A 24,269-nucleotide genomic window follows, 5' to 3' on the forward strand; every position below is an offset into this window, starting at 1 on the left:
GCCGCAGGTTAAAAACCAAAAAAAAAACTTACCCATGTGCTTTTGAATTGGAAGAAGAATTTTGTTTGTGGGCCTTGGCATGATCGCTTTATGTAAAACGTGGAGATTGTACAACTCTAGTATAGAACAGTAAATGCACAAACAAGCCATATTCTAACCTTGAAAGTGTGACTGCTTTCAATGGCACAGTGTATCAAGGTCAAGAGAAGCTGCCCTCAGCAGATGGAAAACTTTCAAAGTAAAAAAGCTTCCTTTGCATTTAAAATATATTGAGTTACACATGATTTCTAAGGAATACTTGGTCGTTCTAGTTATAACCATGGCTCACTTTTGTTATCATGTGTCAAGTAACTGACTCGTATATTTTCCTGGCAGATGTTTTCTGAGGAAAGGCAGGAAAAGAGAGGTGAAGGAACAAGGCATCCCTCAATATCGTGCAATAAACCCACTAGGGGTCACTACTTTCAGTAGGACTGTGGAGAAGAAAATGTCAGAGGACACATTTGTGTCTTGGCATAAAATAGATTTCATGACACCTTGACTTTTCACCTTTTATGCATATGGAGAACTGCTTAGGAGGCTCCAATGCTTATCTGTGCCTGTGGGCCTTTATATATATAATTTTTTTTATTTTGAATTTGCTTTAGGATTGGGTCGGGCAGTATTTATATTTGAACTGTATTTTGCTCAGAAATAGTTTGTTGAAGCTATTCTGTAACATGTATCTCCCTTAACTTTTAAAATACCATGCAATGAAATGATTAAAAGTGTTCGAGTGCTTTGGTAATGCAATGCATTCAGAAGGCTTGATCTCACATCCTGTGTAAGGAGTTATGATTGAGCTTTAGAGATGAGATGCCACATGCTTTCATGTCAGTGTTATGGAAGTGATTTTCTTCTTTCTTGTTTCTTTCCTGCCTCTCATTCTGTGTTCTTTCTCTCCTCTTGCTCTTCCTCTCTCTCAGTTTCATGAAAATTCATTTATCTGTGACATTTAAAGACTCTGTCTGAGAGGTGTCTGGAGCTGTGGCCGGCTGTGTACATCAATAGTTTCTTAGAATCTGGCACTCTGTCAATATTTGGGGGCCTCGATAACCGCACTTAAATGCAGAGCCTGCCAGCCATCATGCTCTTAGTGTCTCAGTAATGTCTCTGAATGAATGGATATTAGCATGTCAAATCCTTTCACAACTGGCAACACTTGGTAGACAATATATAGGCATCTTGCATTTGCCTTCTACACCTTTCTGTTTTTCTGCCTCATTTATATGATGTCATGTTTCCCATTACTTATAAAAATAGGAATCTTCAAAAAGCAGTATTATAAAAATTGAAGTAAATGGCATCATTGTGCATTCTAAGTTTGGTGGGTTTTATAGTATACATGGTGATGGCATATAGGCAGTACTTTTTAAGATTATATTCTAGGTCATTTTCATTTGTTTGATTTTGTTTGTATTTTTGCTTAGGTTATGATATTTGGGCCAAAATTGTTGTTGCTGTTTTATAGTAGAAATATGTATGGCTCTAAGGCCATTGAGACCTTCTAGGTGAAATCTCCATAGCTTCTGTGTGAGCCTAGTGTTAGAGAAATTTGGCTACATAAAGAAAAAATATTACTGTGTTGGAGAGATAAGGTTGTTCTCTGAAACAAAAACTATTTACATTTTCAAACGTTTCTCAGTTGTCCTCCCTACACTATCAGTTAAATGTCCCATTTATAAATTGAATAATTGAAGCATTATTATGTCAACTTTCCCATGAACTGCCCTAGATGATAGCATATTGGACTTTCAAGGTCTACAAGAGAGACCAGTGTTACGGCAACATGTTTGTTATTGAACTGCTGTGAGCTCTTAACCCATGTGTAACCTTGACCGTATCTTGTGACAAGAATACATCAGGAATATGAACTCTAAAGGAAGGAATGGGAAAGATGAGAGCTTACCAAATACCAGTCCTATCTTAGAGATCTGTGTCCAACCTAGGATAAGCATGCAAGACTTTGCCCAGTTTTTAGTCATGCTCAGATCAAGTAACCCAGGTTTCCAGATATCCAAGGGAATACCCTGGAACTCTTAATGCTCCTTGGAGGAATCATTAATGGCCTCTTCCCTGGACTCACTGAACCAGCAGTAACTCCTAAGTTGGATGGATCTCAATCTTGATTTCAATTCAGGTCTCTAACATTTGAGTACTTGCTTTTCATGTAGGTGCTCAGGATCTGCTATATACCATAGATTTTAAGGTGACTTGTTGAGACTGAGAAAAGAAATGTCTAACGAACAGTATTAATGCAGTCTTAATACAACTCAGGACCTATATGACCTTTAGTTTCTCATCAGAAAGGGAAATTTACATGTTATTGCCTCATAATTATGAGCCTTTTGTAGGGCTAACAGTGCATTTGACCAGCTATAAATGTGGCCTCCAGATATTATGTCATATTTATAGAAGTTATTTTTTAAGTCCAATCAGTCATTGCCTTTGGTAGAAGGAAGTTCCCTTTGGAGTGTTGTACTAAACTAGGCAGCATGGATGGACAAATGAATTTCCCAAGGGCTTCAACTACCAGAAATCATCTGGTAACATAAGGGCTGACCCCAAAGTTTTTTAAATGAAAAAAGAAGCATGAAGGTTGAAAGAATAAGAAAAAGGAAAATATTATATAAGTATACATGGATTTATGACACGGCCTGCATCAAGAGATTTGGTATTGTTTTCCTAATTCTTATACATTAGACTAACATGCACAGCTTCTAATGAAGAAACACAAATGCTCTGCTGCCCCTATCTATAGTTAGATCTCTTTTTGTGGTCCCAGAATGAAGGCAAATAAAACATAACATACACAGCATTAACCATAATTTTTTATACTGCCAAAACTTCACCTCAAGATATAATAGAGAACATTTTTGGTATTTTCCGTGGGTGGCTTAGAAACATGCCTTTATTATTGTCAATAAGACTTACTTGCTAGACTAAGACCTTACCCTCTTTTTGCTGTGGATTCAGAATTTTATGAGTATACATTATCTGTTCTTTATTATATACTGTTTGTTTTATGCTAGACACTAATCCTTTCTGGAGCAGAGGAAGAAACAGGGATGAGATGAGAACATAGAATTAGCCTGCAGAATATATTTTAATAATATATTGGGAGGCCGAGGCGGGCGGATCACAACATCAGGAGATCGAGACCATCTTGGCCAACATAGTGAAACCCCGTCTCTACTAAAATACAAAAAATTAGCCGGGTGTAGTGACACGTGCCTGTAATCCCAGCTACTTGGGAGGCTGAGGCAGGGGAATCGCTTGAACCCGGGCGGCGGAGGTTGCAATGAGCTGAGATCGCACCACTGCACTCCAGCCAGGTGACAGAGCAAGACTCTGTCTCAAAAAAAAAAACGAATATGAGAAATTATGTTTGCTTGTAGATCACTATAGACACACTTTGGAACTACATTTTAATTTATGGGTTGCAATTTAACCATCTCTTTTCAATTAATACTAAAATGTTTTTTGCCTAAAGTAGGCAAGATTTGGATTCTTCTTCTTTAGAAATCCTGGCAACTTCCTCAGCTCTTTCTTCTTTAGTATATACTTTGTCTACTGATCACATAGTAAAGTGAGAGAAATGAGAACAGTGGGACATATGTGTTGATGGAATATGCCTGATTCTACCTCAGCAAGGTAGGCACATGTATTGACTTTAGCCTTGACTTCTCCTGCTAAAAAAGAAGTAGCTGTCTGACTGTCTGGCTGGAAATCAACAGAACACTTGAAGGAGTTGTCTAAAAGGTCTACCTTAACACAATGTAAAATCTACTATATTACGGAGATGAGTTTTGTTGATGTTGCTGTCATGCCTAATGATAGGCACCACTCAACAGAGAGACCCACACCCTTGCTCCAAAAGACACTGAGGTAAACAGACTATCTATGACCAGTTATATGTTTTTAGTCACAGAGACACCTTTATTCCCAAATCTCCTAGGCCAGGCGCAGTGGCTCACGCCTGTAATCCCAGCACTTTGGGAGGCCAAGGTGGGTGGATCACCGGAGGTCGAGAGATCAAGACCAGCCTCACCAACATGGACAAACCCTGTCTCTACTAAAAATACAAAATTAGCCATGTGTGGTGGCGCTTGCCCGTAATCCCAGCTACTCAGGAGGCTGAGGCAGGAGAATCACTTAAACCCCAGAGGCAGAGATTGCGGTGAGCCGAGATCACGCCATTGCACTCCAGCCTGGACAACAAGAGCGAAACAATGTCTCAAAAAAAAAAAAAAAAAAAATCTCTCCCTCTCCCCTATTTTTGGGCCAATAAATTGTCATTCTTCTTTTTAGTTTATGAATTTATAGTGATTCCCACCCCGCCTTATTGAAAAATCTACTTGCCAACTTTCATCTCAAAACGACCCCAAGTAAGAGGTGTTATCACTAATAAAAGAATGCTTTTTAATACCTCAAAATATCTACTTTTTTAGAAGAGGTCGATACTGAATTTTCAATTCACATATCCCAGGGGACAGTGTCATTGTTCCTTTTGGAAAAATAAGCCTTTGAGATAGCTGTACATGTCTCCATAATGAAAATCCTCTTTTCCTCAACAATTATAAAACATACACTTTTCAGTTTTTGCTTATGTCATAGTGGCCTGGAAGCTAACTATTTAAACAGCAGTCATGGACCCAGCAACCATTTATATGCCCAGAAGTAATGAATGTTGATTTATGTATGTGAATCTGTTCAAATTATATACTAAGAGTAGAATAGATTGTGAATATATAAGAATAGATAAGGCAGGTAGAAAATGTATAATATAGATTTTTATAGAATAAAATATTATAAAAACAAAACACTGGGCAAAAATGGAGAAAAGATTGGACAAAAGAATAGATTAGAATAAGTAATCTCTTTAGTGGAAGGTTCTCTATAAACTTAATAGATAAGCCGCTTATTAAAAACATTGTTATGTTTATATTCAATGAAATTTAAAAATAAGTTAGTATAGAAATTCAGACTCTTGCACAAATGGTGCTCTATGGCTGATCACCCAGGAAGGTTGCCATTATACTTGAGTTCAGGTTACTAGTTTGTGGTTGATGATACTTTCACGTTTACCTTCATTGTCTCTTTTCTGCCAAAAGGGAACTCAGTATTTGGGAAAATGCACTTAAATACAACCATTTTTAATAATTCTATCCTGCAAGTTATAGACGTGGAACTCTAAATTTTATTCCACGAAATATCCTAGGAGAGACCTAGTGAAATTGATTTGCTCATCGTTTGATGATACCAGGACACAACGCCTTGATAATATATTATCTTCTTTCTTAGCCCAATGTAAGTTTTGCTGAACTAAGGCAAAGCTAGTATTATGATATAACTCCACGTAACCAGCAGAGCCTTTAATTCTGTCTCAAATGACCAAAAAATAAAAAATTCTAACCTATTTATTTTGTGACCAGCACTTCAGAATTCTCAGGAAATGATTAGTAGGAGATGAGACTCAGTATTGAGAGATATAGAAGTGACATGCTATTGAGGTCAGTCCTGGATTCTGGCTTGATAATCTAGACTAGATACATGTTTTCCAATATTGGCAAATTCAGTGTATTCTAAATTATTGTTAGAGGCATTTCAAAACCTCAAAATGAAATTAATTTTCATTTAAAATTATATTTTAAGGAATAGGCAAGGAAGAGTGATGCAAAAATCACATTAACAACAGGATAGCAGAACTTCTAAATGGTTGCAAATCATTATTTTAGATGTTGAGGACAAGAAATGCATGCTTTCAAAGTGCAATGCTTTTATGTGCAGTGTCCAAATAACAACAATTTGAGAGATAAGTATAACTAACCACTTCAGAGGGAGGACTGAAATGAACACTCAGTAAAACTGGGAATAAACAAAATGTTGTTAAATAAAAGTTATTGTTAGCTTTCTTCAGGAGAGAAAGCAGACCTCAAAAGTGGCATTTCATCCACTACTTCTTCATTACTTGTATAGAGAATTCCATATAGCTGTATTAGTTCACCTGTACTAATAGCTGGTGAGCTAGCACCAAACACCTGAGCATGCTTATCTGTGTTTCTTCTTTTGTGTGGGATTGTCTTCTTTTTTCCACATATTTAAGACTCTGAAATGATAGACATGTAACTTTGTTTCTTTTGAATCTTATAAGTCTTATATTTTTCATTATCCATGATGGTTTGGTAAATGTCATTGATGGACTGAAAATAAAGAATGACTTCCTCTGTGGGAAAAATAGCATCCAGAAGTAGATTATAGAAAGTTAATCAAGAGTGTGAAATGTCAAACTGAAATTTTAAAATAGCTGTAATAGTGGAATGTATAAGAAGCATGCCAAATATAGATATTTCTCTTATTTCTTATGAGCATAGATTAGATACTTAATCATGCTTATTCTGATTTCAGATAATACTGAATACAAACATCTTAGAGAGACAGAATTATCAAACCCCTCCAAACAAATTTAAATTTAACATTTTGGAAAAAAATTCTCAAGGAAGAGTCAAAAACATTGACTTTTTTTAATCTTCGGTAAAGGAATGTTAAGGTAGAGCGCTAGTAGTAGCTGTTAAGCAAGTAATGAGAAGTGGGAAACAAGGCTTTCTCTCTTTTCTTCACTGAGGTCTGATAATGACAAAATATGCTGCAACAGAAAATCTTAAGGTTTGATAATGAGATAGGTTCTTAATAGTGAGTGCTAAACACTGAAAGGGAAGTTGTGAGATTACCTTCTACGAAGCTCTTTAACCAGTATACAGTCATATCTTTCTGGAATGGTCTGCATGTGTCAGCGAGAAGGGAAGAAATGACTTCTCTAAGTGGTTCACATTTTCCAGGCACTTTCTCCTTACCTTTCTTTTTCTTAAAACCACTGTTACTCAGAAGCAAAAAAACTGCCAAAAGTTACCAGGACTTCCAAATGTGCTTGACCAGGGTGAAAGCAATAGAAATGCCACCAACATTTTAATGGAGATTAAAGGATCACTCTTAAGTTACCATCATTTCCTATAATAACTGATTTACTACAAACTTGAAATTGTGGATACAGCTGCTGAAATTTTTATTTATTTATTTATTTTTATTTTATTTATCTTATTTATTTTTATTAATTTTTATTAAATAAATTCATAAATAAATAAATTTATTTATTTGTTTATTTATTTTTATTTTTGAGATGGGGTCTCAGTCTGTCGCCCAGGCTACAGGCTGGAGTGCAGTGGTACCATCTCGGCTTCACTGCAACCTCCGCCTCCCAAGTTCAAGCGATTCACGTGCCTCAGCTTCCTGCTGGGATAACAGGTGCCCACCATCATGCCCGGCTAATTTTTGTATTTTTAGTAGAGTCAGGGTTTCACCATGTTGGCCGTTCTTGGTCTCAAACTCCTGATCTCAGGTGATCCACCCACCTCGGCCTCCCAAAATGCTGGGATTACAAGCGTGAGCCATCGCACATAGCCTGAAACAATTTATAATACTTGTGAAGAAAGGGATTGGAGCTTATTGTTCAGTGCTTTGTTAAAAAAAATATGCAGTAGACTTTTAGTGGAAAATTTATCACATTTCACTTTCTGTTTGCTGCTGTCAATATTAAAAGCAAACCCATTACCAATATACTCAAACCATTTCCTTCCTATGGCATTAAGTGAAATATTTTTGATTCATCTCCAAAAATATGAAGTTAACATGTGCTGGTGGTATTTGCTATGAAATAAGGGGAAAGGTCCACAGAATGTAATTATGGAAAAATACACCATCAATTCAAACACATACACATGCATATATGCATATGCATGTGCATCAGTACATATTTACCCCCAGGTCTTTATACTTACAAGCACTTTTCTAGGAACTGAAGCTATATAGGTGAAAATATGTTTTTGTTGCTAAAGAGTGTTCACAGGTTGGTGGGAAAAATAGACATGAAAATTTTTATGCAAAAAGGTGGGTATTGAAGTAAAAGTATATGCAAGGTGTTATGTAAGTTTGCCTGGGACAGTTCTGGTTTAAGCCTGTAGTCTTGGTATAATTATTTATAAGGCCCTTTCACCATCAAAAATGTCCCTGTTTGGACAATAAGTTAAATGGTCAATCTATAAATAGCCATATCAATCAAAGACACCTGAGGTTGTCAGGGAAGATTTTTCCACAGAATAGGACAGAAAATCAAAGAGATTAAGAATGCTTTGCCACAAGTACTACCTGCATCCAAATGGAAATGAGAAATGGGTGTGACTGGCTTTTATTTCTCCCTGGTTTGTCGGAGGGATAGAGTGGGAATTTAAATCATGTTGGGTGAGGAGAAACGGACAAGGCAGGACAATCTAAACCCAGTTGTTGGTATGTGATACACACAAGGGTTGTCATTAAATGAGTCATTAAACTAATAATTTTCTGAAGCTCTGAACTGAAATTTACAGTGAGAAAGAACTAGACGCACTAGGGGGGATTTTAGAAAGATAGATTACTATATGGTTTGGCTGTGTCCTCACCCAAATCTCATCTTGAATTGTAGTTCCCTAATCTTCATGTGTCGTGGGAGGGAACTGGTGAGAAGTAATTGAATCGTGGAAGCGGTTACCCCATGATTTTCTCGTGATAGTGAGTGAGTTCTCATGAGATCCGATGGTTTTATAAGGGGCTTTTCCCCCTTTGCTCAGCACTCATTCTCTCTCCTGTTGCCCAGTGAGGAGGTGCCTTCCGCCATGATTCTAAGTTTCCTGAGGCTTCCCCAGCCATGCGAAACTGAGTCATATAAACTTCTTTTCTTTATAAATTACCCAGTCTTGGGTATTTCTTCATAGCAGCATGAGAACAGACTAATACAGATTAAGATTCAGCATAAGGAAGAACAGAACAGACAGAAGTATCCTACAGTGGAGAGTTCCGTGCCCTGGTGGTAGGCAGCAGAGACTGAATGATCACTGTGGGCACCAGATTAAGACCCAGATCATGGGTTATTTAATGTTCTTTACCATATTTTTGCCCTGGGATCTTAGGATTCTTCAGACATGGGGATTTTTCAGTAGCTATTAAGAATTCTGTGTTTGGGAGACCTCAAGAAGTTAAAAAAAAAAATGTGGAAATACTATAAGAAAAAATTTTACATAAGCTAAAACCACTCTTGTGACCCACTCTGAACATACACTAAAAGAGACCAGGGAACATAACGGAGATCTCACTGAATTTATTCTTTGCCACCCATCAAGGAAAGGAGCCATTCCACACATAATGTTCAGGAGACATTCCTCACTCAGGTTTCCACTGGTTGGACACATATTCATTTTGAGATTGAGTAACTGCAAATTCTTGCTTACCAGCTTGATTTGCATAGCTCTGAGTTACATACGAATGGGACTCACGGCAAAGCTATCATTAAAGAGAAACAAAGCAGAAGACCGAACAAAGGATACATTCTGTGCAAAGTTTGAAGTTGAGACTGTTTCAGTGATCCTTGTCATGGTAAGAAAGCTGTCCGCCCCTTCCCCCACCTAAAAAAGAATAGCAGACAAGTGACAAAAGAAGGCCCCCTGGAAGTAATATGGGAGCAAAGAGTAGGATGAACTAAAGGCTATATACACCTGAAGAGAGAGAAAGGAATTGTCATGGACACAAGGAGATGCCGCCAAACACCCTCCATTCATAGCACAGAGATACGTGATTAGGTTAGAATCACTTACCTCTTCCCCAGTGCATTAAAGTAGGAATAGGTCAGGCCTGGAGAAAGGAATGACATCTTGATGAAACTCAGCTTTCTCAGAGGCCTAACAAGGATGGCAATACAGATAGAGCTAGAATCTTCTCACTGGCCCTTTTGTATCAAATTAGTGAATTCCTACATTTCCAGACTGAAATGTTTTCCAGTAAGCAAGGGAGAAAAGGCTTCTGAAGGCAGTGGACATGACTTTCGTTCTTTTGTGGGTAAGAGTATATGGGCTTTGGAATATGGGAAAACTAGTTTCAAATCTCTGCAGCTTACGTATTTATGGTGTCAAGTACTTAAATCCCTACATTTTAGTTCTCACATCTGAAAAAATATTGAGCTTGCATATGCCATAGAATTGCTGTAATGATTAAATTACACATGTAAATTGTATAATACACATAGTGTCTGGCACAGGATCATTCACAATAAAATTTTTATTCAATGAGTACTATTATCGCTTTCTGTAACATTCTCTAGTAGCCCTTTCTAAGCTCTGCTTCACTTTACATCATTACTTTTGTCTAGTCCTTGACATTCCACCTGTTCCGGCTTTGACTTGCTTCCCCAGATAGCGTACATCTGTGTCTGCTTCAAAGCCTCATTCTGTTATGTTCTTTAAGAGTTATACCTAGAGTTGGAAGAGGCACAGTGGCTTATGCATGTAATCCCAGCACTTTGAGAGGCCAAGATGGGCAGATCGCCTGTGGTCAGGAGTTCAAGACCAGCCTGTCCAACATGGTGAAACCCCGTCTCTACTAAAAATACAAAAATTAGCTGGGTGTGGTGGTGGGCGCCTGTAGTCCCAGCTGCTCAGGAGGCTGAGGCAGGAGAATCGCTTGAACCCGGGAGATGGAGGTTGCCATGAGCCAAGATCACACCATTGCGCTCCAGCCTGGGCAACAAGGGTGAGACTTCATCTCAAAAAAAAAAAAAAAAAAAAGGGAGTTGTACCTAGAGTTATGTATAAATTCAGTACCAACAATGGGCAAAAATGTAAAATTGTAGAAAGAATAAATGATGTTTAGAGAGTATCAGTCTTGTTCTTAAGTTCTGAAGGTACTCTTCATCTTTTGTAATATTGACCCTGAGACCATTTATGTCAGATGGAAAAGGAACATGTGCTGTTATTTTCTACCTTCCTCCCAGGAGGTTAAAATGACTTGAAGAAACTCAGCAACTTGAGGTGAAGAATCTAATGAGAGGATCTTGAATTCTTGATCTCAAATCTGCCAGGTCTCCATTCACTATTAAAAAGTCAGCCTAGTGAGGATGGCCCTAGTTATTAATTTGATATTATATTACTTTATTTTACCACAGTTAAAATGTTCTCTGGATTAGTATTGACCCTATAGTTACCCACAAGGTATAGAGAGAAGTCAGTGTAAATTCTCTTCTCAACAGCTAAAGTGATCCTTGTCACCAAAACAATCATATGCTAGATCACATGTCAGTGTGACATCGCCAGGCCTTAGCTTCTCAGGATCTACTTGTTACAAGTGAGTTTATGTGGCTTGAAGCATATGGCCTTGATATATGATCCCAGAGCAAAAGGGCAAGGTATTTCAAGCTGGCCATAATTTTATTGACTCTCACAGGCTTGCTTTGTAGTCATTCCAATAAACTAGATGGGAAATTTTTGATGCTCCAAGCTATCCAGTCTTCAAGACTTCATTTCATGATTCAGAATCCAACTAAACAACTCAAGAGTGCTTTTGTGTGACACTGACCACAGGAACAAATAATTGCTTAGTAATTCTCTTTGAGGTAGAAAATTCTAAACATGGAGGAACCATTTCCCCTTAATGGGAGCCAGAAATCCTCTAAGTGCTTGAAATGGCATTCACAAGTCTGAATGGTAAACAGATAAAAACAGGAGCGCACCAGTTGCACAAATGACTTGCTTGTCACAAACTTGTCATTGCAGTAATCTAACATTTCTTTCACAGAGCCCGATGGAAAGTATGGAACAAACAGGCCCTGCTGACGTTTTGGCTCTGCTAAGCCTTCCTCCGAGCTAAAGCATCTGCAGCATCTTCCTGTTCTAGACCCTTTATCTGCTGAAGTTAGCTGATACTGTACATGTCAGAGAAATGTTTGACTATTGCATTAACAAGTTGATGACAAGCAAGTTATTCCTGCAGCTGAAATACTGCTGCTTTTAGCAGGCTGCCATTTTGACCTTCATTTTATTATGCAGAAGAACCCTAACAGAGCAGAGCACTGGGGAGAAACCAGTGTGGTTGCCCCAGGCCCATACAAAGACCACCTGCCTAGGGCTTAGGTATAGTGGTACAGGGGGCATACCAGGCAGGTCCATCAGAAGTATGGATGGGATTCCTTGTAAAACATAAATGTCGTGAATACATTAGACTGTTTCAAAGATTGTTCTTGCAGGGGTAAAATGAACTGCACAGAAATAGATTTCTTCCTGCATCCTCTGTACCCCACACACATGTGCACATACGGCTGTGTATGCTTTATAGAATGATACAAGATGGGAAACTTAAATGAAAATTGTATATACCAGCTCTACACATAGTTTTTGTCAATTGTTGGAGTTCCTGTCATCAGTAGCTTCTGTTAACCTCCTCCTCACTCAGCATAATATCTGGAGTTATCTAAACCTAATCAGACCCATGCTCTTGTCCCCTCAAAAGCACTGTATTTCCATTAGCCTCCTCACAGAAAATTTAGGCAGCCCTTTCTAGGACATCACCAGTTCATTTCCAACCTCAGCTGCCAGCAGGGAGTACTCCTACACTGTGTAACTTCAGCCTCTCGCCATTCTGTTTGAGGAAACTTCCTCCCCTCAGGGACCCATCCTTGGGGTTCCTCGAGTGTGTAGTCCAGAGGGTCCCAGCCTTTAATAGGAGCCTTGCCTGTAAGAGAAGACTTGCCTATTGCCCCCTACAGTGTTTCACCTTTGTTGATGCCGTAGGTGTATCAGCACTTGGAACAATAGAGAGTTTGCCCTAAGACTTTGGCCTTTTCATAAAACTGAGCTGCTCTTACTCACCGAGGTGTCAGCTGCCTTGTATTCTTTCTAGACGCTTCAGGTCTGTTAAGGGTACACTGATAGTGTTTTGTCTGATTTAAATATTGACGTGAAAAACTTGCATTCTCGTACTTATTTTCTGGCTAGTGCCCCAGGTACTTTCATTTTCAAAAGTTCTGTGTAAAAATGATAATCATTGTCCATCCATGAGAACCAGATTTCTTGCCAAAGTGGTGATGAGGCTTAACTTTCTTTTAGACTTGGCAAATTGCACACATTACTGTCTCCAGGGTGAAATGTTTTACTCACATCCCAAATATCTCTTGCTGTAATCTATACCTTAGCTTTGTGGAACAACTACCTCAGAGGACAGATGGGAAGGGTGTGAGAAGACAGCCTTGTTTTTTTCTACAGAGTTAGGGATATTGTCCCTGGAAAAAGAGGTGAAGATAATTTGAGGCAGCATTTAAAGTTTCTGCAAAAGGAAATACGTGAACGAACAATTTGAATTGTAAATGGAATTTCATCAGCCTTTTCTTTCTAAAGTTCCTAATAGGATTTCCATAATGATTTTGTGTTTTCCTTCTTAATAGAACTTAAATGGCAAATAAATGATACGCTATTTTTGATTTAGAAAAAAATAAAAATCTTTTTTATGGGAGCTCTCTTTTTAAATACACATTAGGGGATAGATAATGGCAAACAAAAAAAAGTCTTTCTTCCTATTCAGAGAGATAGCTATCAGTGTGTGTATGTGTTTTTAATATTTATTTATTTGCTTATTTGATCACTTATTTGTCTATTTATTGTAAGGAAATTAACAAAGGAAAGAAGAAAAACCCCTCATGATAAATTAATCTCATTAGATACATAGAATTTTAGGGCTAGAAAGGAGTTTGATGATCAAGCTATGACTTTATATCACACTCACTTTAGAAATGTGAATGTAGATGAATGTTGAGACCCAAAGATGTTTAATCAGATGAACCAAGATGCGCAGTAGGATTGTGGCAGAGCTAGGCCTAAAACTTTCATTTCAGGCAATACTCCCTCAGAGATTACATTACATTTTTTAAAGCTTTCTTTTAAACAAAGACAGTCTCATTTAATAATTTGCACTGATGTGCTTAAATCTAATAGGACATTTGCTATTATAGTAACTGAGACCTCACATTGGTTACACCAACTAAGGAATATACATTTCAACAGTTTGAAGACATTTCTTTCTAAGCCGTTTCTTATTTGCATAGGGTAAGGAACCTTAGTTAGTTCAATTAATTTTTATCTTTTGTAAGATTTCAAAGAAACACTTGCACCATTCCTGTTTACCTAAAAACATGTTTTTTAAATGAATCTGTTTCTTTAATAAGTATTCACTTAAGTAGGTCATACTGTAACGTTCTTGGCAATCAAAAATCTTTTATCAGGTTAAAAGAAATCTTATTTTTATTCCCACTTTTAGCCATGTTTGAGTTGGTCCTTGTAATTGTTGGTTTCAACAAAACACTAAGTCAAAAAATCAATGTTTGTGTTTATTTTTGTTTAACACAAGAGAAAAAAGTCCATTGATCTTTTTGCAGTTATGATAGATACATACTGTATTTTTCACTTATGCAAAACTTAATTTTTGAGGGTTTCCTTTTTGTTTCATTTCTCTGTTTTGCATTTTTCAAACATCTGTACCATGGTTAGTGGCTAGAGTAGCAGTGGCTGGCACTTTTCTTCCACATTGTGAGAGAAAGAAAAGTGACTAGAATAAAACCTTGCTTTTCATATGATTGACTTGAAAAGCAGCATTGAAAAGGTATCATCCCTTTCTTTTCTGAAACCAGAAGTGAAACCCACCAGCCAATAGCAGTACTGATACCAAATCACCTGTTGATTCTGTTAATTCATGTAAGTAAAGTCTTTGGCAATGCATGCCTCACTTCATCAACTAAAAATCCTAAATGGCTGATCTTTGTGCATTGGCAACATCTGTCTATATCAACAATATATCCCTCTGGTCACTCAAGGAAGCCTAAGATTCTATAGTCAATCAAGAAATGAATGAAAACTTTTGCTTTTCATTCAACAAAATAATCACTTTGTAGGCATGTTTGGCTGTGAAGTGCTTATTAATATTGGGCTCTATTATCAGAGATAGTGAAGAGAAGATGACACTAGTGCTTTCCTTTACCTCGATTAATTCTAGTTAGGAAAATCTATGGTGTTTGCCTTATACATTTTCTAATGTAAAATATTTAAAACACAGGCTGGGCATGGTGGCTCACACCTATAATCCCGGCACTTTAGGAGGCCAAGGTGGGTGGATCACTTGAGGTTAGGAGTTCGAGACCAGCCTGGCCAACATGGCAAAACCCTGTCTCTACTAAAAATACAAAAATTAGCTAGGCGTGGTGGCACATGCCTGCAAGCTACTCGGGAGGCTGAGGCAGGAGAATCGCTTGTACCCAGGAGGCGGAGGTTGTAGTGGGCTGAGATGGCACCACTGCACTCCAGCCTGGTGGACAGAGTGAGACTCTGTCTTAAAAAAAAAAAAAAAAAAAATTAAAACACGTGGAAGTATAAAGGATAATATGAAATACAAGAATCCAGAACCCAGGTTAAATGAAGTTTAATAATTTGGAACATTTGTTTCTGAACCTATTTTTTATTATTTTATTATAGGTTACATACAGTGAACTAAACAAATTAAGTGTATACCTTGATGAGTATACATGTGACAACACCCAACCCAAGATACAGAATATTTATAATACCTAAGAAGAGTCCTTTGTATGTGCCCCTTGAAGGTGAAATTTTCCAAAGTTTTAACAAAAGGTAAAAAACAAGCAAAACCACTGTAACCTCTATCATCATGAATTAGTTTTACATAAGCCATATATTTTGGTTTATATGAAATGTATTCTTCTGTATGTATTACTAAAATTTATTTATCAATTCTCTCATTGTTGGACATTATTTTCATTGTTTCCCAATCACAAACAAGACCACAGTTAACATTTTTATAGACGTATATACATAGAAGTAGAATTGCTAAACTTTAAGAAATATGCATTTTGAACTTTACTAAGTATTGTAAAATCTCTCTCCAATGTATTTGTACCAATTTATATTCTCAGTAACAATCTATGAGAGCTTCTCCACATGCTTCACAACATTTGTGATGGTCAGACTTTTTAAAATTTTTGTCAGTCTGATCAGAATTAAATAATATCTCACTAACTTTTTTTTTTTAGTTGTAAGCCATTGGGATTTTCTCTTCTGTGTTGCCTAATTTGTATCTTTTGTCCATCTTTCTGTTGGGTTATTTGTTGTGCTGCTGTTATTTTGGAAGAGTTTTGTTTGGTTTGGCTTGATTTGGTTTTTGGTATTAGTCGTTGCAGTTGTAACATTCTGGATTTTCATATTTTGGGCCATAGAGATTACAAAGATTTTTTTTTCCCAATTTGGAGGTGCCCTTTTAACTGTGGCTTTAGCAGTATTTGTTTTTATAAAGCTTTTAATATTAACTCAGTTAGGCTTATTGATATTTTCCTTCATAATTTGTGCTTTTATGTCATTTAAGAAATCCTTTCACATGCCAAGGTCATTTACCTTTCTGTATTTTCTTCTAACAGTTTTAAAGGTTTCCCATTTACATTTAGATCTCTAATCCTTCTGGAATTATTTTTGGTTATGGTACCCTACATGCACCCTATTTTATTCTTTTTCCATATGGATAACCCAATTATGCCAGCATTATTTAAAAAATTAGTCATTCTTTACTAACTAATTTGTAATGCCATCTTTTGCCTATATCAAATCTGTTTATATGATCTTTATTTGATCTGATGGACTGTTTTTCTATCCTTGTGCTAACACCATAACCCTTAATTAATTACCATAGCTTTATAATATTCTTTTTACTTGGTAAGATAAGTCCCTCTACCTTGTTCCTTTTTAAGATTCTTTTAGCTCCCTTGGTCTTTTGCTATTCAATATGAGTTTTAGGGCTAGTTGGTCAAGTTTGGCAAAAGTCTTGCTGAATTTTATTTGTAATTACATTAACATTAGAAAATAATCTGGGGAGAATTGACATTTTTATAATGTGTCTTGCTGCCCAGTGACATACTATGTCCCTCTATTTGTGATCATCTTCATATCCTTTAATAATGTTTTAAAATTTCCATCATAACTTTCTTGAACCTATTTTGTAAAATTTTTCCTCATATAACTTAGATTCTTACACTATTATATTCATATCTGTTTTCCGTTTCATTGTTTATAGTTATTATTGTTATATATTCAGCAACTTTGCTGAGCTCTCTTACTACTTTGAATAACTAAACTGGTAAATTCTCTTAAGTTTTCTACAGCAACTTATATGTCAGCGGTAAATAATGACAGTCATTCTCTTAAATTCTAATTCTTAAATGTTCAATTTTTTCCTGTCATATTGCGTTACTAAACCTCAGTACAGTGTGAATAGGATAGTCATATTAAGAATATCTATTCTGTTTCTTATTTTAATGGAAATGCTTTAGAAACATAACATTTGCTTGGGATTTTGAGAAATTGAAATTATTGTATTAAGGAAGTTCTTAATATGTTCCTAAACTATTTATAGTTTGCTAAGTGTTTTTAATCAGAAATACTAGTTAAATTTTATCTAATGCATTTTGTGCATCAATAATATGATAAAATTTTCCACTCCTATGTTAATATTTTATAAGATATTAATACATTTCCTGATATTAAACAGTTCTTATATTCTTGGAAAAAATATTCTTGCTCTTGGTGTATTTTTTAATCTACTATTGAGTTTAATTTACTGACATGTAGTATGTTTACATGGGGAGATCAATCTTTAAATTTTATTTTTTTAACTGTTACTGTAGAGTTTTGCTGTGACAATGATATTAGCCTCACAAAATAAGTTAAGTAACATTTCATTTTTTCTATATCTTAAACAGTTTTCATATTATTGGGATTATTTATTCTGAGTATTTGTCATCTGAACTTGGTAATTTTCATCAGTAGGTTGTAGGTAGGCAGACTTGAATATCAGAATATCTGAATAACCAATAACCATAGAGGAAATTTCTGATTCTTCTCTAGTCAATTTTGGGAAGTTATTTTTTTTAAATACAGTTCACAGTTTATACTTCAATTTATTTGTATAAAGTTATTTATATATTCTTATGATTTTTAATTTTTTGTCCTTATGTTCCCCTCTTATTCCTAATATTTATTTGACCCTTCTGCCTTTTCTTTTATTAGACACTAGACATTTTTCTGTTTCATATACTTTTTTACAAAAACTGGCTTTTGATTCTGCTTATCTACTTTATTATTTATTTGTAGTCTAAGTCATTACTTTCTGCTTTTATCAGCATTAGCGTTATTTCCTTCCTTCTATTTTTTTTTCTATATTTTTAGGCCATTTTTCTTTTTCTAGATTCTTGAATTGAATTATTACCCTTTTACTTTCGATAATTTTTATTATCTTTAAAAATGAATTTCAGACTCCAAATTTTTCTCCTGGTTTCTCATTAGCTGCATATCATGTTTTGATATATAGTTTTGTTCAATTTTAAATATTTCATAATATAATATCTGTTTTATTTTTAACCATTGAGGTATTTAGAAGGGTATGCTTTTACTTTGTAAACATATTTGCTCTATTTTTATTATTTATTTCTGAATTTAAATGCATTAAAATAAAATAATGTGTTTTATATGGTTTTAATTGAAAAACTTTTTTTAGTTTATTTTGTGATTTTATCTGGTACATGGATTTTACTTCTGGCTTGAAATCTGTAGGTGGTTTATCTGTTTCTTTAGCACTAATTCTAAAATTCTTTTGTGTATACTGAACTATGTATTTTTCTAAGAAAATATAAAATCGACCTTTTAGTATTTCTGACCTTCTTAGTATAAAAATGGTGGTTAGCATAGCATCTTTTAATTACCTATTAAGTATCAGTCTTGTTACTATAATTGTGTATGAAGTTTTAGTTTTACCTATTTGTTTTTAACCATATTCAAAAGTGGTGATCACTGTTTTCTATAATCAATGCTCAATTATATTTACTAATATTTTTAGATATTAGTATGCCTACCGTTATTCTTAGATCCTGTGGCTTCCTTTCTGGGTGCACTTTTCTTACTACATTTTTTTAGTAATTATTTAATGAGGACCTTGGGTAATACATATATTTTATATAACTAAAAATGTACTTATTTTGTTTTTTATCTTAAATAGCAATTTATCTGGGTTTTTTTGTTGAATATTTTAAAGACATTACTCAGTTATATCTTAGACTATATTGTTCTGTCAACTGTTCTTAATTAAGAGAAATCTATCAATCTGTTTTTATCTCTTTATAAGTAATCTGCTTTTTCTCCTGGTAGCTTTTAAAAGTTATTCTGTATCCTTAATGTCTTGTAGTTTCTCTGAAATGTGTCTGGACATGGATTTATTTTGAATTATTAGTCATGAACTCAGGATATACCTATTAATCTCAGGACTCCAATTTTGGAAAATTCTCAGCTATTATCCTTTTCTTTATTGTTCCTTTGTCATTATCTCCATTTTGTTTTTCTGGAATTCTTGTAAGATAAACATTGGTATTTTCTAATCAGCTTACTGATTAGTATCTCAATTGCTATTTCATTTTCAAAAAATTAATTATTCTTGCGACAATTTTTTTCTGAGTGAATTCCTTAACATTACCTTCCAATTCACTCAGTTCTTTCCTTGAAATTCCCTTATTTCATTTATTGTACTTTTATATTAATGAACATTTTTAATTTTTTAAGATTTCTGATTAATTTTTACTCATTCACCTATTCTTATTTTATTTCTATCTGTCTTTAATCATTTCTTGTTCTTTTTTAGGTATGAGTACTTTATCACTAAGCATCTCAAGCATATTCATTGCTGAGGTCATTGTCAGATAATTTCATAAAACCAAATTTATCTGGAGTGAATGTTACAATTATTGATTGATTTTCTTACCATTACTTGGTTATGCTTTAGAATTTTGTTTTACAGGTTTTGTTTTGTTCACATGTCCCTAACTAGTGGTTTTACAGTTGCCTTTATCTGGGTCTTCTCAGTCCCAATCCAGATCTTACAATGGTAGCTTTCAGCTTCATTCTTATATGAATATTTTATCATAATGCTGTATCTTTATTCTTCCACCTCTCAGGTCCTGCAGCTCTATATAAGCTGTTTCCCCAGGCAGCAGTTGGCCAGATTTTTGCAGCCTCGTGATAAAGTAGTAAGCCAGGTTCAGGTCCACCATTTCAAATGGAGCCTTTTTGACCTCATTACTCTAAAGAGCTAGAATTCGAGGTATCTCGATGTGATTCTAGATCCAGATTTCAGCAGGCCTATGGCTTCAGCACCATGGGCTGCTTTTAGTAGCTTTCTGTAACTAATCTTCTTTTTAAGTCTGACTGTGTTTCTGTGACTTTCACATTTTATATTTCATGGAATTTTTAAGGTAACAATACATCTTGGACAATACTCCCTTGATTCTTATCTCTCTTTATTATGTTTTTTATATTATTTTTATTGTGCTTTGCTTTATTGCACTTCGCAGATATTGAGTTTTTCACAAATCGAAGGCTTGTGGCAGTTCTGCATTGCGAAAATCTATCAGCACCATTTTTCTATTTTTTCTTTTTTTTAATTTATATGGGTACATAGTTAGATACATCATTTAAAACACATAATATTACAAATTACAGTTACTGAATGTTTAGTTGTGCTGGTCACTAAGCATTACATATTATTTTTTCCCATTCTTTTTTCCCATTCCCAATCCTTTCTACATTCAGTTATTCTTATTTCCATTTTTTAGAGCAGAAAGTTGAGGTAAATAGACTAAATAAATACAACAGTAGGAAAGAGATTATAAGAAGTAAATGGCAGAAATAATATTTGAATCCTGTTTTTGCTACCAAAACTAGTGTCCTTAAACTGCTATCCTATGGTTAAATTATGTTTTGTTATCTTTTAAAATTATTATGGTTATTATTTTTAATTTTAATTAAATTAATGAATATTCCTTTTGTAAAAAATATATCTAGTCCAATCTCAGAAATCTTTTTTATATTTTCTATGTTTTTATGCTTGCTTGGTCTATTCTCACTCACTTTCTCACTCTCTCTCTCTGTCTCTTTTGATGTATGATTACCTTTTTAGCTTTTATCAATCTAGCAATTTGAAGTTTTAAAGTATAGTTTATTCTTTTAATAATAATCACTGTTATTTTTCTGAAAAACATTCAAGACTGTTTAATTATTGTCATTAATGAAGTAGTATACTACATGAAATGAGAAATTTAGGATGCTGTTTCGTCTGTCTCCTCTTATCACTCAATTTATTATTTTTGTTATAACACCTTATATCAGGTATAATTTTTTTTGTTTGTTTTTTTTTTTTTTTTGAGACGGAGTCTTGCTCTGTCGCCCAGGCTGGAGTGCAGCAGCGCAATCTCGACTCACTGCAAGCTCCGCCTCCCGGATTCACGCCATTCTCCTGCCTCAGCCTCCCGAGTAGCTGGGACTACAGGCGCCCGCCACCACGCCTGGCTAATTTCTTTTTGTATTTTTAGTAGAGACGGGGTTTCACCGTGTTAGCCAGGATGGTCTCGATCTCCTGACCTCATGATCTGCCTGCCTTGGCCTCCCAAAGTGCTGGGATTACAGGCGTGAGCCACTGCGCCTGGCTAAATTATTATTAATTTTTATTTTACAGTAGTCCAGAGTAGTCGAGTGTTCTGTAACAGAATAACAGGGTTACTTATTTTGGATAGTAGAGGGCTTCTAGCACAAAGTAGGTGCTTAATAAATATTGGTTGAGTGTTAAGTGAATGGTGGACCTGTTTGGTTACACACGTGCACACACGGAGAAAGAAAACATAGCTGAGCTCTCATTCCTGCTGATGAACTACCATTTTGTTTAAACCTTGTATTTTATAAACAGTTGAATCACCTTATGATTTAATAAATACCTTTTCTGTCAATTATTTTCTTAGGCAAACACATGCTTTGTTAATCAGCCCTTTGAAATCAGTGAGCTTCTATCAAAGTTAGGTCCATTCATGGCTATTTCCACGTTTACCTCTTATGCCCTACCCCTCTTCCACAAATAATAAATATATTTGGTAACTCTTGTTTCTAAACCAGTGACTACCGTTAAGTTTTCATTTGGCAAATACAGTGGGATCCTTGAATATATATAGCAATCATCATATCATATTAAATGGATGACAGCCCACATTCTTCCACAATAGTTCGTGTTGTTTACTATTTAAATAGAGGCATTTTGAAGTAGTTCCTATTTTTTTTTTAAGGGTGGTTCTTCAAATCCCTAACTATAGTCAAAAGAAATCTTTTATATGAATTTGCTGGGAAAATTGGATTTTTTATTAATATTATTAAGAAACAGTGAAAATCTGCAATACGCTAGGATAAAAAATACTGTGCTTTTATTGTGGCAAAGCAGATTAAATAAAACAATATAGATTAGCAAGGGAAAAAGCAAAGTATAAATAAACTAGGTCATTTGCAGATGTGCAAATTCTATGGAAATTCTAATGATACCTTTGATCGATTTATAAGTACATATTATTCATGTTAAAAGAACACTGAAGCCTTCTATGTGGCATGATTTTAACAATCTTTTATACGTAACAACAGATTGAAATTAAACTGCCTTCCTAGCTGTTTCTATTTTTTAAATTGTAAAAATGACTTTTATTATTCTCTATCTAAAAGTATATAAAAGAATAATGCAACTTAGTTTCTAGTCCTAGTTCTGTCATTTAATTGGCTCCATGACCATGGGTAGTTCATTAAACTCTGTAGGCCACTTTTTCTTATTTATAAATGTAGACAATTGGTTTTGAGGTACTTTAAAGCCCCTTCCAGTTCTTGTGTTCTAGTACTCTGCATTGTGTCTCTCTGTCTTTATATAGAAATACCCACTTATAAAAACATAAGTGCATATAGGGTCCATATAGCAACAACCTAAATTATTCAACAGAACTCATAAGGGAATATCCAAGAATGGGATGAATTTTCCCCTGAACGAGGCAGTTGAATGTAGCTGATAGATAAATAACCAGGAGCTATCATAGGTTCTTGATCAGGACTGACATGATGAAAGCATATTTTCAAAATAACTGTTGGGCATCAGTGTGCAGAATAAATCAGAATGGAAGAAACCTGGAATACAGACCAGGCAGACATGATGCCATCATTCAGAGCAACGTAAGGAGAGCTCAGACTATGGTGTTACAATCAGAAATGAAGTTGAAGCAACAGATATGAAGATATTGAGATATATGTTCAGTCAAATAGAATGGCTAAAAAGAATATAAAGAGAAAAATTATGAAAGGAAATACAAATATCTAATAAACATGAAAAAGTATAATTCACTAGGATTCATAGTCATGATTTATGAAAAATAGTAATTCTCAGTGCTGGTAATGGTACATAGTGATAGTGGAGATCTATATATTGACACAAAATTCTGCAAAGTAATATAGCATTATATTATCAAGAACCTTGCTTTAAAAATACGTCCTCTGACCCATTAATTTTACTTCTAGGCATCTGTCTAGAGGAAATAGAATCTCAGACAAATAAGATTTAGGTACAGAGATGTTTATCACAATGTCATTTATAAAAGAGAAAAAAGATTTTAAAATCTTAAATTACAAAATTTGAGAAATTATTGAATTATTGAATATCCATATGTATCACCGCATATCATATATGCAAATTAGATAGTTCTTAAAGTTATTTTAAACAATATTTTATTAGGAAAAGTTTATAAAATAACACAACTAAAAATTCCTGGTCCAAAAGATACAAATAAATGTATATACCTAAAACAATCCCAAATATAAAAATGAAAGTATTTGATAATGATGTAAGAGAATACATTCAAATGTAAAGAGGAGTTATCTCTGTATGGTGGAATTACTTGATATTTCTATTGCCTTTTTCTTGAACTTTCTTAATGCTTGAAAAATACTCTGATAATTTGAAAACTAAAAGTTTTAAGCAAGCAGTAAATAATCTAAACACTGAATCTCAAATTTGGTAATAATTCAACTTAGAAAAGAATACATGTATAATTCCAGTTTATTCAGTTACTAAAATATGGGATACATAGATAGATTTTCAGTTTCCCCAAACTGAATCATATCATATTTCATAATTTCTTTTTCTTTTTTGGATCCTTGTACCTTTGCCTTAAGTGATTAGCCTGAACTTCGACGTTCCAGAACCTCATTTTTTCTTTTCTTTTCTTTTCTTTTGTTTTCTTTTCTTTTCTCTTTTTTCTTTTCTTTCTTTTTTTCCTCTTTCTTTTCCCTTTCTCTCTTTCTCTCTCTCTCTGTTTCTTTCTTTTCTTTCTTTCATCTTTCTTTCTGTCTTTCTCCCTTTTTCTTTTTCTTCTTTGACGGAGTCTCACTCTGTAGCCCAAACTGGAATGCAGTGTCATGATCTTGGCTCACTGC

The 24,269-nt window shown here is 34.9% G+C and overlaps 1 protein-coding gene across 29 annotated transcripts in view; it reads left to right on the top strand.

The window, feature by feature from the left end:
* ZBTB20 (zinc finger and BTB domain containing 20) overlaps positions 1-24,269 on the top strand; it is an 841,831-nt gene that overhangs the window by 556,930 nt on the left and 260,632 nt on the right. For 5 of the 29 annotated variants that reach the window (XM_054551481.2, XM_063721750.1, XM_063721755.1 and 2 more), the window contains one exon: positions 15,411-15,563. The exons of the other annotated variants lie outside the window; for them this stretch is intronic. The gene's annotated coding sequence lies outside the window, so the exon portion shown is untranslated. The remainder of the gene's footprint in view (positions 1-15,410; positions 15,564-24,269) is intronic. 29 annotated transcript variants of the gene reach the window in all.

Source organism: Pongo abelii, chromosome 2, assembly GCF_028885655.2.
Source record: "Pongo abelii isolate AG06213 chromosome 2, NHGRI_mPonAbe1-v2.0_pri, whole genome shotgun sequence".
In the NCBI taxonomy this organism is placed as follows: Eukaryota; Metazoa; Chordata; class Mammalia; order Primates; family Hominidae; genus Pongo; species Pongo abelii.